Genomic DNA, 9,583 nt, shown 5'->3' on the forward strand with positions numbered 1-9,583 from the left:
GTATCTGTATAAGCACTTTGTGACAACTGCTGATGTAAAAGGGGCTTTATAAAACTAATGTCATTGATTGCTTGTATATGATTCTATTCATGTCAGAAAATCTAAATATCTTACATTTCGTCAATAGAAAGTTGTACCTTAAGCGAACACATTTTCCTGGTCTTTCCTGCTGGGGACAGGGTGCTTCAGGTTTGGGAATGGAAGACCTAGAGAATTAGAATATTAACTTTAATTAGTGCCCACATTTAAGAATTAAACTACATTTGAGTTAGCTGTGCATCTCATCTGATTGAGAATTCAAATCAAACTTTGTCACATGCGCCGAATACAACAAGTGTAGACCTTACCGTGAAATGCTTACTTAAACCAACAGTGCAGTTCAAGAAGAGTTAAGAAAATATTTACCAAATAAACTCAAGTAAAAAATAAGAAAAAGTAACACAATAAAATAACAATAACGAGGCTATATACAGGGGGTACCGGTGCCGAGTCAATGTGCAGGTGTACAGGTTAGTCGAGGTCATTTGTACGTGTAGGTAGGGGTGAAGTGACTATGCATAGATAATAAACAGTGAGTAGCAGCAGTGTACAAAACAAATGGGGAGGGGGGGGGTTCAATGTAAATAGCCCAGTGGCCATTTGATTAATTGTTCAGCAGTCTTATGGCTTGGGGGTAGAAGCTGTTAAGGAGCCTTTTGGTCCTAGACTTGGCGCTCCGGTACCGCTTGCTGTGCGGTAGCAGAGAAAACAATCTATAACTTGGGTGACTAGAGTCTCTGACAATTTTTGGGGCCTTCCTCTGACACCGCCTATTATATAGGTCCTGGATGGCAGGAAGCTTGGCACCAGCGATGTACTGGGCCGTACACACTACCCTCTGTAGCGCCTTACGGTCAGATGCCGAGCAGTTGCCATACCAGGCGGTGATGCAACCGGTCAGGATGCTCTCGATGGTGCAGCTGTAGAATTTTTAGAAGATCTGGGGACCCATGCCAAATATTTTCAGTCTCCTGACAGGGAAAAGGCGTTGTCTTGCCCTCTTCATGACTGTCTTGGTGTGTTTGGACCATGATAATTTGTTGGTGATGTGGACACCAAGGAAGTCGAAACTCTCGACCCGCTCCACTACAGCCCTGTCGATGTCAATGGGTGCCTGTTCGGCCCACCTTTTCCTGTAGTCCACGATCAGCTCCTTTGTCTTGCTCACATTGAGGGAGAAGTTGTTGTCCTGGCACCACACTGCCAGGTCTCTGACCTCCCTATAGGCTGTCTCATCATTGTTGGTGATCAGGCCTACCACTGTTGTGTCGTCAGCAAACTTAATGATGGTGTTGGTGTCGTGTTTGGCCACGCAGTCATGGGTGAACAGGGAGTACAGGAGGGGACTAAGCACGCACCCCTGAGGGACCCCAGTAGGGACGCTGAAAGGTGCCCAGGGTCCCTGCTTATCTGCATGAACGTGCCTTAGGCATGCTGCAAGGAGGCGTGAGGACTTCAGATGTGGGCAGGGCAATAAATTGCAATGTCCGTACAGTGAGACGCCTAAGACAGCACTACAGGGAGACAGGACGGACAGCTGATCGTCCTCGCAGTGGCAGATCACGTGTAACAACAACTGCACAGGATCGATACATCACACCTGCGGGACAGGTACAGGATGGCAACAACAACTGCCCGAGTTACACCAGGAACGCACAATCCCTCCACCAGTGCTCAGACTGTCCGCAATAGGCTGAGAGAGGCTGGACTGAGGGCTTGTAGGCCTGTTGTAAGGCAGGTCCTCACCAGAAATCACCGGCAACAACGTTGCCTATGGGCACAAACACACCGTCGCTGGACCAGATAGGACTGGCAAAAAGTGCTCTTCACTGACGAGTCGAGGTTTTGTCTCACCAGGGGTGATGGTCGGATTCGCGTTTATCGCCGAAGGAATGAGCGTTACACAGAGGCTTGTACTCTGGAGCGGGATCGATTTGGAGGTAGAGGGTCCGTCATGGTCTGGGGCGATGTGTCACAGCATCATCGGACTGGACTTGTTGCCATTGCAGGCAATCTCAACACTGTGCGTTACAGGGAAGACATTCTCCTCCCTCATGTGGTACCCTTCCTGCAGGCTCAACCTGACATGACCCTCCAGCATGACAGTGCCACCAGCCATACTGCTTCTTCTGTGTAGCCATCTTAGGCGTCTCACATCTGCATTCCTCATGCCTCCTTGCAGCATGCCTAAGGCACGTTCACGCAGATGAGCAGGGACCCTGGGCATCTTTCTTCTGGTGTTTTTCAGAGTCAGCAGAAAGGCCTCTTTAGTGTCCTAAGTTTTCATAACTGTGACCTTAATTGCCTACCGTCTGTAAGCTGTTAGTGTCTTAACGACCGTTCCACAGGTGCATGTTCAGTAATTGTTTATGGTTCATTGAACAAGCATAGGAAACAGTGTTTAAACCATTGACAATGAAAGCCTGTGAAGTTATTTGGATTTTTACGAATTATCTTTGAAAGACAGGATCCTAAAAAAGGGACGTTTCTTTTTTTGCTGAGTTAAATATATATATATACATTTTTTGGGGGCTGAGTTGTATATAAATTATTATTTTTTTGCTCAGAAAACTTGGGGGGGGGGGCAGTTGGGGAACCCTGAGATAAGACGTTCAATAAATTTGTATCATGACATTGTTTACAGTCACAATATTTTCTTTGTGCAGATCAGATGTCATGTCATTACATGAAAAAACCATCATCAAGCGTTAAACAGATTCATGTCATAGTTCGCTTATGACATGAATCTGTTTTACACTTGATGATTACTGCACTTAAAAAAAAAAAAAATACTACTGGAATTTAAACCATTGAGTAAATCTGTCCATCTATGTGGTGAGATAATCATATTGTCCAGCAGAGGGCGATATCACCTTGTTAATAATTCAGTTGAATGACTTCCTCATCTGTGAATTACATCATGTCAAGCTTTTTAAAGCTTCACATCACAGACCTATTGGCCGTTTAAATGATCACCTCCTCCTTTGTACAATGCAACACACCCTCGCTCGCCTCATGATCCCAACCAAAAAACAAAGTGTTTGTTTTCGGACACTGTGACCATAAAAGTGGAACAAGCGTGGGCAAAATGGAGATAATGTGTCTGCTGCCAAGTAGAACTTGTGCAATCAAGGCCGGCTCCCTTCAACAACCCTCCAACTCCTAGCCTACTACAATTTACCTTTTGGTTTCATTTCCAAAATAAAAGTCTAGAGCTTGTTTTAGAACGCATGCTCTGCACTTTATTTGGCTAGTAGGCAAATAGGCCTACATTAGGTTATAATGACTCTATTACGGCATTCCTCCAGAAAAGGCATCTTCTGAGGCTGAGGGGTGCTTTTCCAAAAGGCATGGTGCTGTGGGTCTGCATGGAGATCAAAAGCTCTTCGACTTGGCAGCCGTGTCGTGATGGACGGAATAGCCTGTACAGAGACTATTTAAAACCACGGCAACAGAGATGCTGTAAAGTGTGGGAATAAGCTTATGCCAGACTTAGCCTACGTTTAACCTCTCCCTTGTTCATTTCAAAATCCATATGTTCATGACCTGATTCATATAAATCATGTCAAATTATTTTTAATTCATATTAACCCCTCCTACAGAATATGCTTTGGCAAGATTTGGAGTGATGAAATAAATATCAAAATATTATATGAAAAAATTATTTGAGTGGCAAAGACTCCAGTGGTCATACATAATTCATAGATTCACCAAACAGCTATTATTATTCTGATTCATTATTCCTAGTAGATACTAAAGTTTATGATTCATTATTCCTGGTAGATACTAAAGTTTATGATTCATTATTCTTGGTAGATACTACTGGTTATGATTCATTATTCCTGGTAGATACTACTGGTTATGATTCATTATTCCTGGTAGAGACTACCGGTTATGATTCATTATTCCTGGTAGAGTACTGGTTATGATTCATTATTCCTGGTATATACTACTGGTTATGATTCATTATTCCTGGTAGATACTACTGGTTATGATTCCTTATTCCTGGTAGATACTACTGGTTATGATTAATTATTCCTGGTAGAGACTACTGGTTATGATTCATTATTCCTGGTATATACTACTGGTTATGATTTATTATTCCTGGTAGATACTACTGGTTATGATTCATTATTCCTGGTAGAGACTACCGGTTATGATTCATTATCCCTGGTAGAGTACTGGTTATGACTCATTATTCCTGGTATATACTACTGGTTATGATTAAAGACAGAGCCCAGAGAATGGGATGATACAATATTGAAATAGTCATAAGTTGATAAGGTGCATGCATGGGGATGGTCACGTCACCCAGAGATATGCCCATGCTGTAGAGATATATCTAGAGGACTGAAACTTCACTGTTGTAGGCACAATACAGCTAGTGCTATCTAGACTTGCGGTGGCAAACAAATCCATTACATTAGAAACCTAAATGTGAAGTAAACTCAACTGAGGAGTAACAGACAATGGAGACTTTTAACTTGAAAACGTGCAGGACAGCTCTTTCCGGTGTTATACTATGTTACGCTTGTTTGGGTAGCACTCTCTACAGGCTGTTTGGTGTACGTTTTTTTGTTGGTGAGATGAAACTGCCAAAACTCTGAAAGGTATTATTGCATGTCAGAATTGCAACACGATTTGTCCAGGCCTAAAATGTTAGTCCATAATCGTACCCTGGTGTTTGCATCTTCACAGATGAAATTTCACGTTTAAGTTCATATTTCACACATGGCTTTTCTTACTATACTAAAAATTTGCGTATGGATTTTCTTACGATCCTAACGATACGTACGTTCAACCTTTTGGCAGGTATCTTGCTCCACAAAAGCGGTCCACATGCTTCTCAGCCGAAACAGTTCGGAAGAGTTTGTGCATATATTATGGCAAGATTTTGTGATGTTTTTGGTGAGAGTTTTTTCAGCTGTTCAGGCACACAATTTTTGCTTTCTTTTTCTAGAGGCAAGCCGAAGTTCGGAGCCGAAGAATACGCCCCTACGTCGGTGATTGGTCAAGAGTAGTGATTCTTCAATAAAGACTTTGTTATTGTTCAACAAGAGACAAATCGTTTTCATGCACATTTTCTCACTCTTATCCAGACCGGTTTACAGTTAGTGCATTTATCTTAAGATAGCTAAGTGGGACAACCACATATCACAGGCATAGAAAGTAAAGTTTTCCTCAATAACGTAGCTGTCGGTAGAGTTAGACCTCGAAGGGGGGGTGGGGTGGGGGTGGGGTCAAGAGCAGGTTAAGTGTGAGGAGGAGGACTATTTAAGATACATTTTTGCAAATGTATTAAAAATAAAAAACAGAAATAACGTATTTACATAAGTATTCAGACCCTTTGCTGTGAGACTCGAAATTGAGCTCCGGTGCATCCTGTTTACATTGATCATCATTGAGATGTTTCTACCACTTGATTGGAGTCCACTGGTAAATTCAATTGATTGGACATGATTTGGAAATGCACACACCTGTCTATATAATGGTGCCACAGTTGAGGGTGCATGTCAGAGCAAAAACCAAGCCATAAGGTTGAAGGAATTGTCAATCGAGCTCAGAGTCAGGATTGAGTTGAGGCACAGATCTGGGGAAGGGTACCAAAAAAGTATTGAAGGTCCCCAAGAACACAGTGGCCTCCATAATTCTTAAATGGAAGAAGTTTGGAACCGCAAAGACTCTTCCTATAGCTATCCGCCAGGCCAAACTGAGCAATCGGGAGAAAAGGGCCTTGGTCAGGGTGGTGACCAAGAACCCGATGGTCCCTCTGTCAGAGTTTCAGAGTTCCTCTGTGGAGATGGGAGAACCTTCCAGAAGGACAACCATCTCTGCAGCACTCCACCAATCAGGCCTTTATGGTAGAGTGGCCAGACGGAAGCCACTCCTCAGTAAAAGGCACATGACAGGCCGCTTGGAGTTTGCCAAAAGGCAAATAAAGGACTCTCAGACCATGAGAAACAAGATTATCTGGTCTGATGAAACCAAGATTGAACTCTTTGGCCTGAATGCCAAGCAAAAAGTCTGGAGGAAACCAGGCACTGCCCATCACCTGGCCAATACCATCTCTACGTTGAAGCATGGTGGTGGCAGCATCATGCTGTGGGGATGTTTTTCAGGGACTGGGAGATTAGTCAGGATTGAGGGAAAGATGAACGGAGAGATCCTTGATGAAAACCTGCTCTAGAGTGCTCAGGACCTCAGACTGAGGCGAAGGTTTACCTTCCAACAGGACAACGACTATAAGCACAAAGCAGAGACAATGCAGGAGTGGCTTCGGGACAAGTCTCTGAATGTCCTTGAGTGGCCCAGCCAGAGCCTGGACTTGAAACCGATCAAACATCTCTGGAGAGACCTGAAAATACGCTCCTCATCCAACCTGACAAAGCTTGAGAGGATCTGCTGACAAGAATGGGAGAAACTCCCCACATAAAGGTGTGCCAAGCTTGTAGCGTCATACCCAAGAAGACTCTATGCTGTAATCTATGCTGTAATCGCTGCCAAAGGTGCTTCAACAAAGTACTGAGTAAAGGGTTTGAATACTTACGTAAATGTGATATTTGTTTTTTATTTAAAATACATTTGCAAACATTTCTAAAAACCTGTTTTGCTTTGTCATTATTGGGTATTGTCTGGAGATTGATGAGGGGGGAAAACAATTTAATCCATTTCAGAATAAGGCTGTAATGTAGCAAAATGTGGAAAAAGTGAAGGGGTCTTAATACTTTCCGAATGCACTGTATATGGGCCAATTGGGCAGTGCCCACCAAGCCCAATTTATTCAAAGCTTTTTGAAAGGCCCAGAATCTTTCTGTAGATACTTCTGAGGAATTCTGAAGGTTTCAGCAAAAGAATTTAGTTTTCCATGTGCAATGTACTTCATTTAGACCAGGGTCCCCAACTGGTGTGGTTTTATTTGGCCCCCCCAACTTTTCTGAGCAAATTGTTGGACATAAGACTGTAAAAACACCAGCAAATGAGCTCCAAGTGATTCCCACACATATATGTGATCGTATACAAATGTAAGCAAGGTTTGAGATTATTATGTTTAATTCAAACATTATATATTGTTGGGCTTCTTGTGGTCAATTTGCAGTCTACAAATTATTTGTACTATGTTCTGGCCCCCTAACCATCCGCTCAAGAAAAAAAAAATGGGGGTTTTGATCTCCGATTTAGACATACATAGCCTATTCTTAACTACTGGAGCATAAATACTGATGCATTTACCAAGCAGCTGTTTGACTAGTCAACAACAATTTTAACTATGTAATTTATATTCAATGTGTTCATGTAATGTGCTACATTAAAGGGGCAATTATGCTAGTGTGCTTTGTTTACAATGGAATTACAGTATGAGAGTGATTAAACGTCATAAGATTCCTTTGAAGTCATATCAGATCCCGGATGCATGACTAACATATCCTTGTTGATTCATTGACAGAATGACATTTTATAGACAGCCTATTGCTGTGCTATAGTCTAAATATTCTGGGAAAGGGACAGACATTTAGTCTGGGATTTAGTCTGGTATCAGCATTCAGCAAACATCCAATCTGTCTGCAAGTGACATAACCCCTCTTACGCTTTTGTAATCAATCTGAATCGGTTTGGCATTACTTTGTTACTGCATGTTCTTACAGGCGAAAGGAAAAGATAAGTACCCACTTCACTCCAATAAATAAACAAATGTAATAACAACAGAAAACCCATTACTGTCTGCACACCCCAGCTTGCCATTACGGCTAAATAACATCTTAAAACTGATGGAGATGGGCAGAAAGAATAGACATAGAGAAGCAGCTAAGTAGGCTAATGGACAACCCAGGACCTCCATATCTGGCTTCTTCACCTGCGGGATCGTCTGAGACCAGCCACCCGGACAGCTGATGAAACTGAGGAGTATTTCTGTCTGTAATAAAGCCCTTTTGTGGAGAAAAACTAATTCTGATTGGCTGGGCCTGACTCCCCAGTGGGTGGACCTGGCTCCCCAGTGGGTGGGCCTATGCCCTCCGAGGCCCACCCATGGCTGCACCCCTGACCAGTCATGTGAAATCCATAGATTAGGGCCTAATGAATTTATTTCATTTGACTGATTTCCTCATATGAACTGTAACTCAGTAAAATCATTGAAATTGTTACATGTTGCGTTTATATTTTTGTTCAGTATATATTTTCATTTATTCGCCCATTTGGCTAGCACAATTTTGGTTTCATGTATTGGTATGAAAATAAACACAACTGAACAAATAGCTATTTAGAGCATTTCCCCCAAATACATGTCCTGGTTTTGGCTTATAGACGATAACATTTAGTAGGCTATAACAAATGGGCATTGTCAGAATGATAGGCCTAAATGATAATGCAAATCATGAATGATTACTTAGTCAGGCTAACTTTTTGTTGTTGCTTGCTGTAGACCTAATTCAACATCATCCTCTGCCTGCATCCCTAATCCCTATCTGCCTCTGGTCTAACGAATTTCCACCTCTCACTTTATCAGTCTTGCTTGTCCATCTTCCTCAATTAAAATGAGTTATTCTTACAAATCAATCCTGCTGGCAAAACGTCATTAAATATTATCTAAATATTTAGCTATAGTGTGGATGTAGGGATGTTTAAAAATATATATAATAATGAGCACTCAGATAGTGCAACTACTGCATAATATCAGAGACAAGTTGGCCAGGGGAAAAAAAATGTGCGAGCCGACCCCTAGTTGGCTACTATCTTACAATCAATGTTCTCAGAACTGCCTTTGTTGAGCTACTACATTTTTTTATTTTCTCCAAACAGCCTCATTCATTGATATGATGTTTCAATATTCTCAGGGCCACCTTGTTGATACAATGCTTCAATGTTCGCAGAATGTTTTTCTCCTTCCCTGGCGAATAAGGCAGACGGGCAAATGCAGAAATGAGCGGGATGCGCAAGAGACAATGTCGGTGGGAAGCGCAGAGACACTGTCTTACGCTTCGAACACACCGACTGCGTCATTGCGTTTCGAAACACCAGAAGTACATTCATTTCCAATGGAACGCTGCATTTGCCTTGCAGCATTGCGTTGCAGAGGCAGTTGCAGTGCGTTCTGTGTGGTGCATACGTTCGATAAATCGAACGTATGCATCAAATTGTATGAGTGGACTTGACAGAAAGTAGCAAAATATGAATGTAGATTTTTTTTTTGCACACATTCAGTAAAAATTTGGGATTACATAAAAACAGTTTGATTGCATAATTTCTTTACATTTTTTATTTATTTATTTGCCAAGTATATTATTTATTCGATGACATCCTCAAATTAATTGTGAGAGCCTATAATATAATTTCCCTCCAAAATGCAGTTTTGGAGCGAAATGCAATAATAAATTGTCAAGATAGGCAGAGTAGGCTCTTTCAACAATGAGACCAACCTTGAGGAAGGTGGTATGACTATTTCTTTCACACACACCTCATTGGCTAGGTTAGCTAGCTAACGCTAACTAGCCACATCTAGCACAAGCTCACTACTAAACTGACCTGGCAATCCTACTATCGTGGACAC

Source organism: Salvelinus namaycush, chromosome 8, assembly GCF_016432855.1.
Source record: "Salvelinus namaycush isolate Seneca chromosome 8, SaNama_1.0, whole genome shotgun sequence".
NCBI classification, from domain to species: Eukaryota; Metazoa; Chordata; class Actinopteri; order Salmoniformes; family Salmonidae; genus Salvelinus; species Salvelinus namaycush.